Genomic DNA, 20,575 nt, shown 5'->3' with positions numbered 1-20,575 from the left:
CTGAAAAAATAATGAGCTAAAAACATAATCTCCGGATGCACCTTCAGAGAGAACTGCACCTTTCATACGGATTACATAATCAGAAGGTATTAGCTTACGATTCGAATTTGTTCTTTTTAAAGTGGACATTTCAAGCTTTAGTCTATAAAGGATATTGTTTCAGTTCTCACGCTCCAGTTCACGAAGATCAAGCGCGCGCCTGATTGTTTTATGTTACTTTACAAAAGCACAACGATTTCTTGTTATTGTGACATTACACAAATAAAAGTAGTTGCGAATAATTTACTATTATGTTCTGTATAACCAGAAATGATTGAGTATTTTAAATTGATTCCACTGTTGATGGGAAAATGAAAGTGTTCACGGCGCGCCCGCGCATGTCTGCCATCCAGTGCGTGCTCCAAACTCCGCACACACTCTTGGATATTGGTCAAAATTGAGCGTTCATTTGTGATAATCTTAGCCCTATTATTATTATTGTCCAACCTGTACTATGAATGAGACGTGACGAATTGCTTTGTTCCTTTTTTGGATAAAAGCGTCTTCTACATATGTAGCCTAATAAATGTTGTAATAGGCTAATGATGATAATTATTATTATTATTTGCGGACACGGAGCTACACACTCCGTCTTCAAAGTCAGGTGACTGTAAATGGACAAAATCCGTTTCCATTGCAGTTTTGCGGAAAAAATCGAATTGCCTGAAAAACCCCCTCATGCGAGCTTAACAACTTTTTGCGATAAACGGGAGTTTTTGCGAAATTGACGTGTTTCCATTGAACGTATTTTCATTTCGCAATTTCAATTTGCGCAAATTGAAGGGTAATGGAAACGCAGCTGCAAAGCCATTGCCTCATAGTATAGGGCAGACTTTCAGAGGTAGTCATTAGACTATAAACAAACTACACCGACCATCATCGCATGACTGCAACATCACCACGATTACAATAACTCTTTTTTAAAAAACACAAAACATTAAAAACATTTTCCCTGAAAGTTTGAGTTAGAATAGGCTCCAAGAGAGTGACTAGTGAGTAGATGAGTTTACCAGTTCTGTGTGATGACGTTTAATGTCCTCAACAGCCTCTGTAATCCCATTTAGCCACTTAATAGTTTACATCCACCTTTTCAAAGACAAGTAAAAGCTTTAAAAAGGGTGTTACTGATATATTTTATGTCATAGAATAAAACTTGTAAATATCTTGAGCTTGTGTATTTCAGGCATTTTCAGGTATTATACCCATTTAAAAAAAATCCAATAATTTATAGGTTTTAGCCTACAAAAATACATCATCCGTGCATAACTCTAGTTTGTAGTCAAGTTAGTTCTGTTAGCTACAGTTCACCCTCTCATGAAGAGCTAAACTTTCTTCATCCGTGCTTACAGGCCCCACACCAGTACTCCACTCGCTGACCTTTAATTCCACTCAGACCGTATACAAATGACTTCAGTCAAGCCAACTCAGAACATACACACGCACAAGAGAAGATACTCGTCGATTGTTGGCTCTCCACTTTTGAGCACTATCTCTCTCTCTCTCTCTCTCTCTCTCTCTCTCTCTCTCTCTCTCTCTCTCTCTCTCTCTCTCTCTCTCTCTCTTTCCGCGGCATTATCTCCTCGCCTCTGCTCTAATGACTTCCCGCCGAGAGAGGCCCTGGCGAGCAGCTCCGGCTCTCGGCCCCTAAGAATAGCATTAGACACAAGGTTATCTGGGCATTACACTCACTGTAACATGCAATTAGCTCGCCTCCTCCATTTTCATTACACAATTATTCATTAATGTCAATTTAATTTTATGCATTGTTCTACATGACCGAAGGCTGATTACTGGGCCCTTGCACTCCAATATCCCAAGTTAACCGGTGGCAGACTCACTCGCCGGACCGCTAATTGCAATTTAGCCCCAGACAGCACCCCCCCCCCCCCCCTCTTTAGTCCGGCTTTAATGGAGGAACTGATTCCAAGACAGGTAACGATTGGAAAGACAAAGTGCCTCTAGCTGAATGGAAAACAAATGCCCCGCTGCTAAGCTGTTTTCTTTGCGATAGCACATGAGGTAAAGCCTTTGTATTCAGAGGGTGAGGGATAAGAGAGTAATATGCTCTGTGTTTCTAGCCTGATACCCTATTCGTCTTTTCCCTCCTTCCGACTGTAATATGACTCAAACTGGGAAAGTGTGGCTGGAGTTAATATGATAGTCAGGTGAGGCCACACTGGTGTGTCGTCTACTATGGCCATAAATTAAATAGTGCTTGGTATAATGCGAAAGTGTCTACATATTTCACAATGCAGCCAGACAAAATAAGTAAACACACAATGTAATATGACCGAAACAAATTCTTGGTAGATTATAGCAGCAGCATGTGCTCGCAGCATGCTGACCTAGTGTGTTTAATATGTTTCAGAAATTTCAGCACACCTTCAACTTGCTGTTATATAATATAATATATAATCTTCAGGTCATTCTTGACCAGATTTCTGTAAAGAATGCACTATAAAATATACTTTGTGTCATTGGAACCAGACTTTGTGACATTGACAATTATATCTGAACACAATACAACTATTTTCATTATCATTTACTTTATTTACCAGTCAATTCGCATCGTATTTGAAAACAGCAACTTTCTATATTTCAAACACAACTTCAACTAAGCCCTTTCGATTGTCAATGCATTTCACTTTTGTACATTACATCATAAGATTTAGAGCTACATAACATTCAGAAAAGTTCCTTTGTTTCAGTATTATTTGATGAAAAGAAAGTTAAATTATATGAACTGCACTTCTACAGCATTTATTAATCTTTGTTAATGTTAATTTCAACAGTAATACATTATTAAAAAGTAGCTGTATTTTGTTGGGGGAGGGGGTGGGGGGTTGATTGCGATTTCACCTTTTTCATTTTAAATAGTGTGTAATGTTTGTGTTGGTGCATGAATAGTATCTGCAAAGTTGCAGCGCTGACAATTCAATGTAAGCAGAGATATCGTCTTCAGGAAGTTTAATGCCTAAAAAAACGACTCGATTGGGACTACAGCTGGGTTTTAGACGTCACTAACCCATACATTTACATCAACCCTCCCTCCGGAATGTGCAAAACAGGGCATGACCATATTTCTGCGGCTTGTCGAGTGTGTTATTTTCACCCAGCTGTCAGGTCTTCTGTGTTTGGGCTTCCCGTGGACGTTGTAGTTCGCCAACAATGTATATAATTTATGTTTGATTATGTTCCTGAAAATTACAATCATAATTTAGCTCTCTGTACTGCGCATTTTACGGAAGACAGCTTCCAGAATCTCCACAAATTCATCACCGGATTCAACATGAAACTGTTACTAAAACATGAAGCAGTTCACACTTTAAAACAAGAGGCAGCAGTTGTTGGGCCACAACCTGTAAGTAGGCTACTTACTAATTTTAAATGTATTTGCATGTATCATTTCAGAAGTAATGTTTTAGTTTTATCAAATACCAGCGCTGGCTTTATAGCCACTTGGTTATGCTATTTCGTGTCTACGACAAACGCAAACAAGTATTTTGGACCTGAATTTGTATATCTACTAATTTTGTAAATGTATTTTTCATGTACATGCCGTTTTTTTCGATTTGATCAAGGTCGTAAACCAGTGGCAACGCTGTTTGTTTGTATAGTAGCCAGTTAGTTTGATGCTATATTGTGTAAAACAAACGTGCATAAAGTAAAAAAAAAATATATATATAGGCAAATTACCATTCAGAAACGTTTTGTAAGAGCCGTCTTTAGGGAGGTTCCGCTTGCCTCTCTTCATCGCCGCTTTCTGGGTCTGATTCTGGCTCATACCAGAGACTGATACTGCAGTATCGACACCATTATGTACATTTGACAGGAACAATGTGCACTACTCAGTTTAGCCAATCACAACACACAGGCCCAAACAAACCAATCTGAGCCCACTGCCTGTTTCTGAGGGAGTGGTTTCATAGGCTCAGGAAGTCAACCGGTCTTTCAAATGACAGAGGAGAATGCAGATTACAATAAAGGTGAGAGGAGAATGCAGATTACAATAAAGGTGAGATTTATGAAAAAAAGACTTTTAAAAAAAAGAACAAACACGAATACATGTTATATTGCACCCCATAAACATAATCACGCAAAGAAAAAAAAGCAGTAAACCACCCCTTTAAGGCCTACACAGTATCATGGTTAGTTGTATCATGTTAGTTAATACGTTAAATAATGTTAAAAAATGAGACCTAAGTCTGAACAGTAATTTTTGCTAAACACAAAAGAAGATATTTTGAAGAATGTTAGTCAATAAACGTTTTTTTTTTTTTTTCATACTATTGAAGTCAATGGGGCCCATAAACTGTTTGGTTACCCATATTCTTCAAAATATCTTTTTTTTGTGTCCACCAGAAGAAATAAATTCATACAGGTTTGGAACAACCTGAGAGTGAGAAAATGATGACAGAATTTTTTATTTTTGGGTGAACTACGCCTTTTAAAATTCATGGATTGACCCACAAACCATACAGTTTCTTTGTGGGGACATTTCATGTTAGTTAAGTTAAAATTTGCATACAATAATATACATGGATTCAAGTTGGACTTCAACAGAGCTTAATTCAAAGATCAAACAACAGACACCTTAGTGAGCTCATGTTCCTGTTTCGTAATCCTCTGTTGTCTTTTTGATTTATCCGAGTAATTCAGAGACGGAGCCAGTTTCATCTGACATAAACAAGCGTCCATTTCATACATCAGAGAAAAGTAGTCCCTCACCTGCTCGACATTACTGATGACAGAGGAAAACAAACCACTTCAGGTTGCTTTAGGTGTGGTACGAGGTAAACAACAATCTTATCAGTAGCAAATAGATGCTCTCAACCTCCCGTTCCTGTCCCACCTTACTCTCACTATATCAGAAAAAAAGCCATCATTAACCTTTTGCTTCTCTAAAGCTGATGGTAATCAGGTTCTGCCATCTTTGGCTTTAATAAAGCATTAAACCAACAAACCGTTTCAGATTTCCCCCCACAAAGCCCCTACAGCTCGTTTTTTTTTTCGAGCTCGCACGAACGCGCACCTGAGGGGGAGAAGGGTGTGTCGCGGCGATAATGAAATCTCCTTTTTGGAGCAAAAAATCGTTTCACACCGTTCTGTCGCAGCGAGTTAGGAGACTCCTCATCCTGGAAATGATAAACTAAACGGGGCGGTTTACGCTTGACACGCACCTGGCGGAGTGTGCGATTAAAATGTGTAAATATCAGCAAGTACCTGCGGGCCAGAGTGGACCCGTCTTTCATGAGCTAAGATCCACATCAAAGTGACTCCGGCAACAGAGCTCCAGGCCAACCTGTTCAAAGCACGAGGCCTCCTCTGAATTCTGTTGTATGCTTGTTGTGCGTATTATGTCTCTGAATAGAGATCGCATGATTCACGGCGGAAGGGAAAGGGTACAAGGGTTTAATCCAGAGGATAGATGTGTGTTGGGAGCACAGAAACGAGACACGGTAGAAAGAGATTCATTTGCCTGCTTTGTTGTTCCTTGAATAAAAATGATTTCGGCCTCTTTCTGCCGCAGACCTTTTGTAAGCAGTGGGGCAGTAATTACTGTCCATTTTCAGGCAAAGTGTAATCAAGGCCTCAAAAAGAAAATGAGATAATAAGCATCAAATGTGAAAAGGAGGGAACAGCGAGAAAACTAGAATCTTAATTTGGAATAAAAGAAGATTTGATTACCATGACCAAAGGTTTACAACATCTTGTTTGAATATAATAGATAGTAATTACTTTCATATTGAATCAAGTTCACTTCAGAGCAAATTATTTAAATGAGAAGATAAAATGTATCTGGATTAAAATGAGTATGACAGCTTTCAAGTCTTTCCTTTTTTCAGGGCATGACCAAATTAGGCTAATTTACAGAATACGCACATTAGGGTGCATCGAGTTTTATGTAGTTTATCTCAAAGCGCTGTGCTAAAAAGGAACGCTGGCTAAAGCAACATCCATTCTCTTATTACTACTCCTGAGAGACAGCTTTGTTTTCACTGTAGACGGGCGAATACTGGCGCGTTAACGTCAGAAACTCCCTTGGATCATCTGACGTAGAGTAGTGAATGAAGTGTGACTTCTGTTCCTAGGTCAGATGATAAATACATTTTTGAAAGTTTGTGGTCAGTAAGATTTAGTATTTTTTTTTTTAAATAAATAAATACATTTATTCAGCAATGATGCAATTGGTCAAAACAAGGACACTGTTACAAAATATTTCTATTTAAAATAAATATGATTGTTTAAACCTTTATACCTTAAAAATCACGTTTGCACAAAAATTATAAGCACCGCTATTGTAATCATTGATAATAAGAAATTGATCTTGAGCAGAAATAATATTTCACAATATAAGTTTTACTGTTTTGATCAAATAAAGCCTTGGTGAGGATGAGAGCTATTTAAAATATCTCACTGACCACAAACTGTTAGCTATATTCATGTATATTCCTCTCTCAAAGAGGACACCTCACCACCCAAAGCTGAAGCATTTTTTTTTTTAGTTCAAATGAGTTGTGACTCACTTTTTAAAGGCTTTGTAAAGTGAACTCAGGTTAAACGGATCAGTCGAGCGAAAAATATCGTCATAATCCTGACCCACCTTACCTTTCATATTTCCATAAATTATCCAATAAAAGCGCTATTATCAATGCCATAATCAGCAGTACCTAATTGACTTGCATTTGGGTCTCATGAATTATTAAGCAAGAGGATATTGAAATAATGAATATTCAGGGGAAAAAAAGGTTGGATAAAGACATGGAGCATTAAGATGATTAGAAGGTATGACATAATCTTCATTATATTGTCTATGTAACCTCAAAATCTAGTGTCATCTGAATCATTACCCCAGTATAGCAGAGTGTGTTCTGCTATGCAAATGAGCAGTATGGGCAGCCTTACTTCACAGATTCAATAAATTGACAGTTAAAACTTCTAAATCTTTGCTAAATAAGCATCACCAGTCAAACAAGAACTTGTGAAATTAGCTGTTTGACAGGCATAGCAGTTTGGAGAGGTTAATGTCATTAATTCATTATGTCATTATTGGCGTGCCCTGTTTGCAAAACAGCGAAAATAACACAAGAATCTTTTAAATGATTGTAATTGCACCTGTTGCCTATTACAGCGTGCAGGATGCATCAATCACTGCACATCATTGCCCAGCGAAGCAGCAAGTGCGTCGTTCCAGTTTGCCCATGAAGATATACCTGCATGCTTATCAAAATCTCTTTTAATCAATCAAACTCCAACATGAAGAAACTTCATGAAACTTGAAGATAAACTGGCATTAAACTGCAGTGATTTGCATGGCTGCTACAGTCCTCCAATTCAATGAAAGCTGATGACTACAGAGAACACGTACATGAATATCAGGACACAGACATAAACTTACTTTCAGAACCTTGATAAATTCATTAGTCGATGGCCTTGTTCTGAATAATTGGATTTCAATCTCACAGAATGTTCTTAGGCTATAAAGCTGAAACAATCTTTACTGTCAGAGCTTCCCTGATGCAAGATTGGGAAGAACAAGAATAGGGCATTAAAATAGTTAAGCAAACAAAGTTAAAATCCTTTCACTCCCGATTAATTTAATAGGGTTGAGAACCCGTTAACAGTTCAGACAGACCAACGTAAAATACTTGACAGACCTTCCTGCACTACGTGTGTAGCCCCAATGGCTTTGCAGCGCCAACTTTGTAGTCCGATTCCTGAGCCATATTATTTTTTTTTATATTTTTGAATCAAAAGCAAACAGTGTAGTCAAATTATAGTACGAATAAGTCTTAGGGCATTTTCACACCAATAGATTGTTTGTTTTGTTCCAAAACACGGACTCAATTTGATACAATGTTGCATTTTCTTTTTAGTTTGGTCAGCTTTCACAAGGCAGCCTTTCAAAACGTACCAATATGTGTGGTTTCACTTTATTTTGATGGTGCCTTTAACACATTCTGTTGTCTGTAACTAACATTGCACATACATGTCTACTAACACTTATTAGAGAGTTAGAAGAGTATTAGTAGACTGGTAGGGTTAGGGTTAGAATAATTTGACAGAGTTGCAAAGTTACTTATTGTCAGTAGAATGTACCATCAAAATAAAGAGTTTCCAGACATCAAGTAGTCCACTAATATAATGAGAGTTAGTTGACATGTAGTTGCAAAGTTACTTGTAGTCAATAGAATGTACAAAAGGGACCATACAAATAAAGTGTTATCAAATGGGTTTATTCAAGTCACATGCGAGTACAACAAGTTCGCTTCATGAGCTTATTGTGATTTTTTTTTTTTTTAACTGTCACGACACATGCATACACTATACAAATGTAGCCGATTTAAATGATACACTACATTCGTATTAATACTGCAGCAAATTTAAACGTACTCTCTCTGGATCTTCCAGTGCTGTCTAGAGGTTTACTGTATCAATGGACGCAAATACTATACGAATGTTATAATGCAGCTACAGCAGGAATCAAGGCTTCATCTGGACAGCATTCTCGCGTAGAGAAATGCAATTAATTATACAACATTTTAAGATGAAGAGGTGCGTCTTTTGGTTTTCAACTGTGATAACTAATGTGCCCGCTCACAAAATCAGACCCTACTGCTATACAGCATATTTCCTGTTATGAATTATAATACCAATTGGTTCATTGGTCTGTTGGGTCAGATTGCTTTCATACCCTACGCTATCTCACGACCAATTCGTACGAATTCGACGAATGATTAAAAAATTGTCTAATTCGTACAACCTCACTCGTACGAATTCGTACGATTTGTCTAAACCCACGTGATGGGTATGGTTTAGGGGCGGGGTAAGGGGTAGGTCATTCGTACGAATTCATATGAATTGGCCAATTCGTAAAATATGTACGATTTAGCAAAATCGTACTAATTCGTATGAGTGAGGTCGTATGAATTGTTACGAATTAGCCACTTTTTAATTATTCGTCGAATTGGTACGATTTGGTCGTGAGATCGGGTTGTCATACCACAATCAAACCGCACCAGAGTTTGTTTGCAATCGCCCCGAGAACACCTGCTGTCTTAAGTTAGTAGTACTTTATTGTCATTGTGTGACAGGATCCGAAGGAGGATCCGAGTGCAATTGCCGTGTTCACCTATGACTAAACAAGCCGAACCAAGGGAGAATACGCACCAGGTTCCGAAACAAACGCTCATGTGTGACGCCTTCCTCTCGTCCACATTTTTGTGATGTAATGCAACTTTTACTAATGGGTACAAGTCTGCTAAAGTTTCAGTACAAGTCTGCTGTGCAGCATGAGGCGTGGCCCAGTATGAGGTAGTGGAAGCAGCCCCACCCCCTCCCCTTGGGGGGGGGGGTCCATTTACAATTGATAAGGACAACACTGCTGTGGAGCTCACTTCAGTGTGGGCTCTGCAAAAGTGCACATATCGGCAGCAAAGGGGGAGCTTACAAGCAACCTAAAACCTAAAATAGCTATGGAACAACCTACGGTCTTGTGGACTTGAAGGACGAACAAACACACCATCCATTGTAAGTCCACAAGTGCACATAAAGTGTGCCATTTGGGACAGGGCCAACTCCCAGTGATGAATGACTCTCATGAGTTATTTTAATGACTCGAACACGTGCAGCTTAAAAACAACCAAAAGGGGTTAAATCTGTGTAGTTAAAGACTTGTTAAATATGCATATGATTATAGTTTTGTCAGTAATATAAAAAAGTTATTTAAAATATATTTAATTACATATTAAACAACAATAATAAACATAAATTGTGGAAATATATTTAATTATCCAATTATTGAATGGCATGTTTGGCCATGGAGAGGGATATGAAAAGTCATTAAAGTGTAAGCACACAATTTAAAAGAATGTGTTTATTAATGCAATGACCTCAACACTTGGCAATGAAAATAGTTTTTCTTTTAAATATTTATTCTTTACAATTACTAAAAGAATAATTAATGTAACCATTAATGTTGCAATGTACTGGAAGTAGAAAAATATATTTCCTTCCTTATTGTGATGTACTTTTGAGTTAAACAGATTATTGAAAAGGAAAAAAAAAGGTTTCACTTTATTTGGATGGTCTCTTTAACACATTCAGTTGACTATAAGTAACGTTGCACCTAAATCTCTTCTAACTCTCACTAGAGAGTTAGTAGAGTATTAGTAGACTGGTAGAGTTAGGGATAGAATAAATTGACCTGTAGTTGCAAAGTTACTTATTGTCAGTTTGTCTGTTGGAGGAGCATCACAATAAAGAGTTGGCAGATATTAAGCAGATTTAAGCAGTTTACTGATAATCTAATGAGAGTTAGTTGACATGTAGTTGCAAAGTTACTTATAGTCAGCAGGATGTTCAAAATAAAGTATTACTGAAAAAAAATTAATAATAATAGTGTGGGAACTTGGTTCTGTCAGTTGGTTGACGGAATGGAGGCAGATCTGAATTAAATTAAATCAGAATCGATACTGAAACTGAATTCTGAACTGAAACCTTCTCTAAACCCAATACAAGAACACACATAAACCAGGCCTGAATGATTTAAAAATAGAAATAGCTAGGACATGCTCAGTGACATGGCAGAGAGGACGCCTTCAGTTGGTTTGATTTGTGTGAGATGATCTTCAAATCATCATTAGCTCAAGTTTCTCTCTCCAGGCTGATGACGCATATGCAGTTAGCGAGCTGGACCGTGCTGGATTGTCGAAACAGCCGTCCGTTTCCTTCACCACGGCCCCAATCATTGCTACGAGGGTCAATTTGGAGAGTGAAATATACACAAAACCTGTGGTTCATTTTCCTGACGATGTCCAGCCTTGGTGAGTCTAATCATTGTCATCCAAGAGATTTGATTTAATCTACCTCACCCTAGTTTAATTTCTTTCTGTTTTAATTAAAAGCGTGTTATATTTACCCCTGACTGCACAGCTTTGAGTGTAGCAGAATGAATAGAGACAAGCCCAAGGGTAAACATCCTCAGAAGAAACTTAATAATAAGGAATAAAAAGGACAAGATTTTTCCTAATGCCTATGTGGAATGTAGATTCAGTCTTCCTTGAACACTGCTATGCCCTCCTGCTAACAGTCTTCTGTTAACATCTGAGGACAAAGGCAAGGGAAGGCAAATTCATTTATATAGCACATTTCATACACAATGGTAATTCAAAGTGCTTTACATAAAATAAATTAAAATAATCAAAATAAAAAGAATAATTAAAAGAGTATACAAAATAAAATAAAATGCAGTCGGACGAACAGTGGCACAGCGCTCACTCAGTAAATGCACAGCTAATAAATGCACATCTCATTCAGTAACTGCACATCTAATGCGCAAGTCACAACTACATGTATGAAGACACCACAGGAAAAGCAACTTACAGTAGATACTCACAAAGCTTTCAAAGCAAATCAGACAAGTCGTTATATACTTCAAATATAAATACAAAGTAGCAAACAAATGACAACATTCCCACCAAGTAAAATGGTTTGACAGGACAAAAGACATACGTAGGCTGCAAAGATCCTTTCATCAGCAGTCTGACACAACCAAACGGAACTTCTCACATCTGGTGAGGGCTGGACGCAATGATCGTCCACTGAGGGTTGTTTACATTTCTTCAAAAGCCCCATTTAGTTTCTCCTGACAAGGTAGAGTAAGAGAGTGAGGCGAAGATGGATGGAAGCACCTGCCCTAATGGAGGCTCAAACTGTGCCCACTAGTGCACGTTACATTGATAAATTGACAACAGTTGGGACATGCTCTACTAGTAGGGAGAATGAGGCTACTAGGACACTGGCTTGTTCTCTCCCTTGATCCTTCTCTCTCTCTCTCTCTCTCTCTCTCTCTCTCTCTCTCTCTCTCTCTCTCTCTCTCTCTCTCTCTCTCTCTCTCTCTCTCTCTCTCTCTATCTCTCTCTCTCTCTCTCTCTCTCTCTCTCTCTCTCTCTCTCTCTCTCTCTCTCTCTCCGTACCTGAGAATAATCCTTACAATGTTACATGTGGTCTTGGCTGTACCACTACGCACCAAACCGGAACCTCCCGACCAACTGTATACCAAGAAACTGGATTCTGTTGTGGGCATGGAAAAATGTACATTTTGTGCCAAGGCAGAAATGGCAGCACACAAATGAAGGAAATCGTTTTTTTTTTTTTTGTTTTTTTTTTTTTTTTTTTTTTGTGCATCCAGCTGAAAAGACCAGCTTTATGCCAGCGTGAATTTCCATTCCATTCATGCTAGTCAATGCTGTTTTGGTGCTGATATTTATGGAAGCTTGTTTCCACCTCTGAGTAAAAAAAATAAGAAAGGTAATTGAATTACATTCTTACATTCCCAAGTTTATTGCAAATCAATTATGCAAGATAAAATATAAATTATGAGAAACTTGCAACTCATAACTGCAACTGTATATTTTAATTGCTTTTATCACCTCACAATTGTGAATCTTTTGCTTTGAATTCTGACTTTTAATCTTGCATTGCGACTTTATATTTCACAACAGCGACTGTGTCTCAAAATCTGACTTCAAATCATAATTTGACTCACAACAAAAATATTTACTGTATTTTTACCTTTATTCCTCACAATTTTTCATTGACTTGTTCGTTAACTTTAACTTTTCAACAGTAACTTTAGATAGCGATGTTTATGTATTATACTTCATACCTAACCATATAACTACATGTACACAGAGTCAGCTGATGCGAGCTTGACTAACGTGACCTGCCAGAACTGACCCTACACTTAATAATTTTGACTTTATATCTCATAATTGCAATTTTGTAATTATGTAATGATGATTAACATGTAATGATGTGTTGATATTTCAACCCGGTCTCATCCCAAGACGTCATATAACTGACGTTTTGGGACGTCTTTTGACCATACGTCAATATTCGCCTTATTAGGGCCCCCTTAAACGTCGGTAGATGAGGTTATGGGATCCTAACTCTACCCCATACCTAAACCTAACCCTAAACCTAACCCGTCACCTAACTGACGTTAAAGGTAAAGCGTCAGTTGTATGACGGCCCGGGATCGCCATCTACTGACGTTTAAGGGGACCCTAAAAAGGCGGATATTGACGTATGGTCAAAATACGTCCCAAAACGTCAGTTATATGACTTTTTGGGATGAGACTGTGTTAGATATTTTGAGAAAAAAGTTTTGTTGTGAGTCAAAATTATGAGAAATAAAGTCACAATTGTCATAATTTTGACTCAGAATGTGCCTGTAAAACATAGAATGTGACTTTAAATTACAATCATAAATGTATTTCTTATTTTAAACTTTTTGTTTTATTTTTTACTCTGAGGCACAGATAGAGGCTGAACGAATAACACAAGAAACAAATGCTGCCCAACAGGTTTTTAGGCTCAAGATGTAAGATTAAAAAAAAAAAAAATCAATTTTCAAAATGAATCAATGTTCTGAGCACCGCCAACTACGGCATCTGTGAGGAATTAGTGAGGGGAAATACATTTAGTTAAAATAACACTGGAAAATTTCCTCACCCCAAATGCAGCAGGCTATGAATAATAAGTGTGGTAATTTCTGGAATAAATGGAAACAGAGACAAGTGGCATTTCTCAATACCAAGTACACAAATTTCGTACCTGCTTCCTTGGTTGTTCGACTCAAGAGTACAAACTCACGAGAACGGAGAACGAAAGTCCAATAATTTAGCAAGTGGAACCGCAGAATACTTGCTAACATTACTCACCTCACATTGGCTTTGCTACTATCTTCATATATTAACAATAAAAATAATTATGGTATAAAACACCACTGCCTCTTTTCATTTTCATTTTTTTTAAAAAATATACAGTATGGTTCAGGCAATGTGCATATATAGGCTCTGCTTTATCTTTGGTGTATGTATATGTGCAATAATGCAATGAAATATAACAAAGCACAACCCTGTCTCTTTTTGTTAAATGTCAGTTTTAAAAGCCATTATAAAAGTATAAGTATAAAGTATAAGAAGCTTATACTATAGGAAATATAATCAAGGAAACACTTGTAACGTATTGAAATTGAAATTATTTATTTATATAAGGTTATTCATATTATTAACCTGGTTAATTTAGAATTTCTCTAAAATGTCCAAACCCATTCCTGGAGAAAACATCTATGAACCTATTAATATTAATGATTTTTAAGTTTAAACATGCAATGCAGATACAGATTTAACTGCTGTGACTTGAAAAATAGCTTAGAATTAACTAAAACCACTTTTCCTAAAGTAGAACAAAGTCTTCTTTTCAATTAATGATATATGCATTCTTTATAAATACTTGCAAACATCATTCTTTTATTCTTTCAAGTAGACAAATTTATTTGTATGAATTAAATATAATTAATCATTATTAAAGCTATTAACAAACAGTGAATGCTTTTCTCTTTGTCGTTTGAATATTAAGGACACAGACTGCATTTATTGCCACTGCCACATCATGTCCAATGACATGCCGATACAAAAAAAAATATTGCACTGATGCACTTTCTTCAAAACGCACATTTAGACATAATGTTGTGTGTATTTGTCCATTCTGACACGAAAGAGAACTTAATTCATTACTGTATGGTGTCTATGTGCATGGTTGGACGTTTGGGTCGGTCGGGTGTGAGCGCACAGAAATCCTTTTTTTGGATCGTCCCTCTTATTCAGATCTATCTCCCAGACATTGACATATTTTAACATTTTACTGTATGATACCACAGGGTAGATCAGCACGTTACAGTACAAATGTGCGCATCTACCACACACACAGAACATCAGACTGGATCGCTTCCCAGATCGACACTATCTAACATTTTCGGTCAGTTTTTTCATCTAGATTCCTGTTATCACATATTGCCTTTCCAAAAAAAAAAAAAAATGTTTTTCACAATTTAAAACAATCTATTGTTTTATGTGAATGATTAAGCAGGATGATTTTCAGATCATTTAGAAGCCACGGCAAGACTAGCAAAGACTCCATTAGTCAAAAGTCTTGTGGACACATTTAGTATGTGTTTTGTGGCCTTATTTCAGAAACTTTCATTTTTAGTTTTTTTCAATAACCATGCATAAACAAAATTCTCTCAAAAATACAAACATGTTCATACTTGTTGTTCACATATTATGGTAGCCCTGTTTATGCTAAATTGAGTGTAATTTCACCTGTGCCATTAATGTGTTTATAAGCAACCGAAAAATCACAAAGATGTAAAAACATCTCAAGGACCCCAAAAACACCTTAGACTCCAGAGGGTTGAAGCCTAGGATGAATGTGAGAATGTCAGGTAAATATGTATACATAGACACAGAGCTACAAACTATGCAACCACTCTAACTACTTCTCATCACTGTTCTTCAGAGTTAGGCCACATTTACTCAGCCTGGATCTAAAACAAGAGATTTAGACAAGAGGAGAGAGAAACGCATGGCACACACGCACACATTAAAGAGTTGTATTCAGTTTTAAGTCTTGCCCAGCACATGTTGTAACAGCTCTTCGGGCCTTGCTGTGAATCCTTTTCTAAGTTTGTACATAATAAGCAACATTTTGCTTCCCTCCCCAGCTGAGTTGTTGTAAGTCAGCTCCTGGCTCCACTCCTCTCTCTGACGTCTGGTTTGCCTTAGTGTGCTCTGGGTTTCTAAACAATCAGCAATGGTCTAATTAGTTTTGGCACTCAAACTGCTCTCTGAAGGGAAGAGGACCAATTTAAGGACCTTAAAAATGCCTAGGCTGTTTTAAAGAGCCAATTAGTTAGAATATCCAACCATGTAGCCTGGTATTACTTGGCATCGGTGTCACTTCTCTGCAAAGCAACCAATTATTTACAATTATAGAAAATATTCTCTAACGCACATGGGTTGAATTCAACTGTCTTGGTTTCCCCTACTGGTTTTCTCACTGATCATATTGAATCTTCATCCCCTGCTGTCACATGCTGTCTGCTTTAACATGATCAGAGAAAATGCTCTAAACCCCTCTCACGCTGATAGGAGGAATTCTAGGGAGAATTTGAAAAAAACATAATAATAATAATAATGTGATGGTGAGAGTAATTGCTGTATTGCAACAAATTTCAACAAAATGGCTTCTATTTTTAAAGCACCTGTTTAGATCGGGCTCTAGTCTTTCTCCAGCTTCTCCCTGTCTAATTGCTTTGTGAAAGCTATTCAGGTCAAATACAAACACATACATATACAATGTTGTAGTGCCCTGCACACAAGACTAAGATATTTACAAGGTGATTTTGCCCTTGTATTCACAACAAGCAAATTTAAGAACAATACTGTATTAGTGTTGCAGAAGAAGCAAGGTGTGACTCCTTGCATAACTTGGCCTGACTTATTTCATCAGAGCTGGAACATTCACGATTCACGATTTAGACCTGGCACTGATATGATTCCTGATATAGGACTGATAAAATTACTCTTGAAATCCAACAAATTTAAATAAATAAATAATTAATGTATTTATTTAGCATTTTCAGGAAGTATTTTTATAACGGTGTACAGCAAACTCACAAATATAGGCACTTAAACTTTTTACTTAGAATAAAAAAAAAAGGATGCCTAACAGGGTGGTTGAAAAAATTATGTCACTTCCTAAATGATGTCACTTCTGTTATTAGGGAACTGGCTTTTGTTAGATAAAGGGATTTAAGAAAGACAGACAGGATGGTAAGTGATACTGTTGATGTAGGACACATCTAAAAATGAACAATTAAAGCTATTGCCAAGAAAACATGTTTTACTTGAAACATTTCAAACATAGAAGGGGAAAAAAGATGGGAAAATATAAAAATAAAAAAAACAGGAAATTTTATCAAATTATTTTATAGTTTTAACATGTTATAGTGAAAAACTGAAGTAGATGGTATATTCCAAAGTAGTGAAATTATTAAAAACTCACCCCTAAGTTCACTTAATGTAATATTGTGAATAATGAAAATAAACAATGATATTTTACATATTCAAAGAATATTTTATGAATGATGGGGAAATATATATATATATATATATATATATAATGTTTCTAGCCTTTATCATATAGCATTGTGTAAAGTAAATGGTAAAAAAAAACAAAAAAAAAACAGCTTGGCCAGTCTAAGACCAGCTTAAACCAGCTAACACCAGAAGACCAGATCAGTCTTGCTTAAGACCTGACCTGAACACATTTTAGACCTGAACATATTTTAATTTCCTTCAAACCATCTTAGAGTTACAACCAAAAAAGTGCAAGAAAATGAGCTCCTACGAAAATGTTTTCCACTCTCACTTCCCAATAAGCTTCAATGTTGCAGAGGCTCGAAGATTTGAGACTCCCCCAAATGATGTTGTTTTGAAAGCCCGCTCCTTGCAATTATCTCACATCTGTGATAGTTTACCTGAGTTACTCTAGCGATTACTGAGAGTCCCGCAGCCTTATCCAGATCAGATCCAGATGGCCTGACTCGCTCGCAGCTGAAGAAGCACAACCCTGTTTCAGCACCCGAGTCTCAGCTTTCATCAGCACCTTTATTAGCTGTAATCCACTCCCTTTCCTGTGATAGATGAGCAAAACAATCCAAAAACATGGGCGTGTTGCTGACTGCGTGATGAAATGAGCTATTCAGAACACGTCACAATCTCCTTGGGAAGTTACAAAAGACCCTAAATCATATTATTGAAGCCATGTGCATGACTATATTAGTACAGAACAGATGTTGTTACGAGCGAAATGAGATAATTAGATCAATTAAATGGTAAAATTGATCAAACTTCTTCGGCAGGGGGTGCTGATGAGACCCTGTCCAAAAGTGAGGCAGTGCTTGTTGTCTAAGGCAAGGCTAAAGTGCTACTGAATAATCTCCCATTTAGAACAGTACAAGATGCCGAAGAACACCCTTGTAGTTTAAATCAAGGTCATTATCAAAACCGAGGGGTCATTAACATCAGTCCTCTGGGAACACCTGCTACCTGACTAGAAGTACACAGCTTGTACAGAACTGACAAAAAGGCTGTTAATGGCCCACTCTCATTTTCCATTTCCTCATCTCACAGTTTTACACTTCTGTACGGCCCGCTGAAGAAATCTAAGAGCACTTTTGTCCTCCTCACTCTCTGTCTCTGCTGCCATGCAAATCTGCACCTTTTTAACCAAACAGATTAATCATGGCATGTTTGAGATTTAGACAGCTCAATTTGTGGCCAGCTTGTTCCAATTGCGGAGGCCATTTTTATCTTGGCTCAACACCTCTGGTATCTTCTTGAAATGCTCTTGCATTGGAAATAAATCACAGGCATTATCTAGGTATTTGAAATGTAATCTAGGTATGTTATCAAACTTAAATTTGAAACAATCAAATACACCACATTTTCAGTTTTCAAATTGAGTAATATATTAAACTTCACAAATTAAACATAATAGAAGTAAAAAGCAATTACACAGATTCCTTTGTACGCTATAATGTGCATAAACAACCCGGTCTCATCCCAAGACGTCATATAACTGACGTTTTGGGAGGTCTTTTGACCATACGTCAATATTCGCCTTTTTAGGGCCCCCTTAAACGTCGGTAGATGAGGTTATGGGATCCTAACTCTACCCCATACCTAAACCTAACCCTAAACCTAACCCGTCACCTAACTGACGTTAAAGGTAAAGCGTCAGTTGAATGACGGCCCGGGATCGCCATCTACCGACGTTTAAGGGGGCCCTAAAAAGGCGGATATTGACGTATGGTCAAAATACGTCCCAAAACGTCAGTTATATGACGTCTTGGGATGAGACTGTGTTAGCATAAACCACATGACAAACGTTTACAGGAATATCACCGGGGAATAGCTTGTGTTTAATTGATTTGACATATTCATTGAAATAAATACAAACAATTTCAAAGTAATCCAGTATCTCAAGTTATGTGTGTGTGTACCTACTTAACTATATTTTGGGGAAACATTTGTACCCAGAAGTGACCAAAACCAAAACCTGACAAAATTTTGTAAATTTAAATCTGGTATGCAAATAAAGCAATTGTTTTTTTGTTTTTTTTTATTGTTTTTTTTTTTAAATGTAGGGTTAGTGTAATGGGCTATAATATACAGTTTGTACAGTATAAAATATCATTATGCCTATGTAGAGTTCCCACAAAGATATACCTAACAACTCTCTCTATCTCTGTGTGTGCGTGTCTGTGTGTCCAGTTGCTAACAGAATTATTCTCAAGATGGTAAAGAGAGATAAGACCTGGCGATATTACTAACCCTTCAACACCCATCTGCAATCTTTTGTTTCCTGAAGTGAAGATGAACTCAACCTGCTTGAAACAACAGCCCACTACCCTGCAGGGTCAGAGAGCTCGAGAGAAACATTTTGTCGAACTGTTCTTTTCCCGAGCAGTGAGCATGTTATTGGACAACAGAGACTAATCTGTAGTTGACAAGCCTGACCCAAGTTCATTTAAATAAACACTGCGAGAATGCTAGTGGGCATCGTCTCAGATAATTCACTGCATTATTTAAAGAGAGTCTGCAGGCATCTCAATCACCCAGCATTCACACAAATGTGATTGGGCTGAACTTTCTCTACAGCTTCTCTTGTTGGATTGCCCACTTATCAACTCACACTTGCACATTGCCTTTTTTCTTCTTTCACTCGCAGGTGAAATTACTTTGGGTCTGTTTTTCAGACTTCCAAATTTGCACATGGTGCACTTGCCCTTCTTGAGCTTATTTTCAGGGGTGAACTTTGAGTGGTGCCAGCCAATCATCTCCATCAGTCAGCCTGTTTAAAACGACAGAGCCGTAATCTTTATGAAACAAGAATCCAGAGTTATCTAAGATTGCAGGTTGTTCTGTGAAAGCAAAATATACCAAAGAGTAAATATTTTCCTTATTACTGTCCTTTTCTTTCTGCTGAAAAAGGTCTGATATATTTTTTAAGTGTTTTTTAAGTTTGAGATTTAATGTACAAAAGTGGAAACTTTGAAGTCCTTATGTGAAAGGCTATACTAATAGTTATAAGGCTAACTACTAACTAATATGCCCCAACAACTAGATGACTTTGAAAAAATAGTTCACCCAACAATAACGATAATAAATTCACTGTCTCTTCATCACTGTAACATCAAGGATAAGAAAGAAGACGAGGAGAGGAAAAGCTGATGTAGTTACAGCATAACTTTGGAAACACTTGGTTCATATATTTAACTCTACTTGCAGACAACATAATAAATAAATAAATAAATAAATAAATAAATAAATAAATAAATAAATAAATAAATAAATAAATAAATAAATAAATAAAACAGTCACATGGGTTATTATTATTATTTTTATTATTATTATTATTAAATTGAGATTTATACATCATCTGAAAGCTGAATAAATAATATTTGGTCGAGATACAGACCAATCTGGAATCTGAGGGTGCAAAAAAATCGAAACATTGAGAACATCGCCTTTAAAGTTGTCCATTTAAGTTTGCAATTGTGCTGCATTCAATTGATGTTTTATATATTTACTAGTGCTGTCAAATGATTAAAATATTATAA

General features: G+C 36.9%; 1 protein-coding gene and 1 long non-coding RNA gene across 3 annotated transcripts in view; one reads left to right on the top strand and one right to left on the bottom strand.

The window, feature by feature from the left end:
- The window catches only part of LOC148977715 (uncharacterized), a 97,851-nt gene that overhangs the window by 11,890 nt on the left and 65,386 nt on the right, over positions 1-20,575 (top strand). For both annotated transcript variants that reach the window (XR_016169493.1, XR_016169492.1), the window contains exon 2: positions 10,705-10,865. This is a non-coding gene — a long non-coding RNA (uncharacterized LOC148977715). The remainder of the gene's footprint in view (positions 1-10,704; positions 10,866-20,575) is intronic.
- The window catches only part of LOC148977716 (uncharacterized), a 143,101-nt gene that overhangs the window by 57,267 nt on the left and 65,259 nt on the right, over positions 1-20,575 (bottom strand). The gene's annotated exons all lie outside the window — the stretch shown is intronic.

This window comes from Pimephales promelas, chromosome 8 (assembly GCF_988280905.1).
Source record: "Pimephales promelas chromosome 8, fPimPro1.hap1.1, whole genome shotgun sequence".
Classification (NCBI taxonomy): domain Eukaryota; kingdom Metazoa; phylum Chordata; class Actinopteri; order Cypriniformes; family Leuciscidae; genus Pimephales; species Pimephales promelas.
The sequence above is the reverse complement of the archived record's forward strand: the minus strand, read 5'-3'. Positions and strand labels throughout refer to the sequence as shown.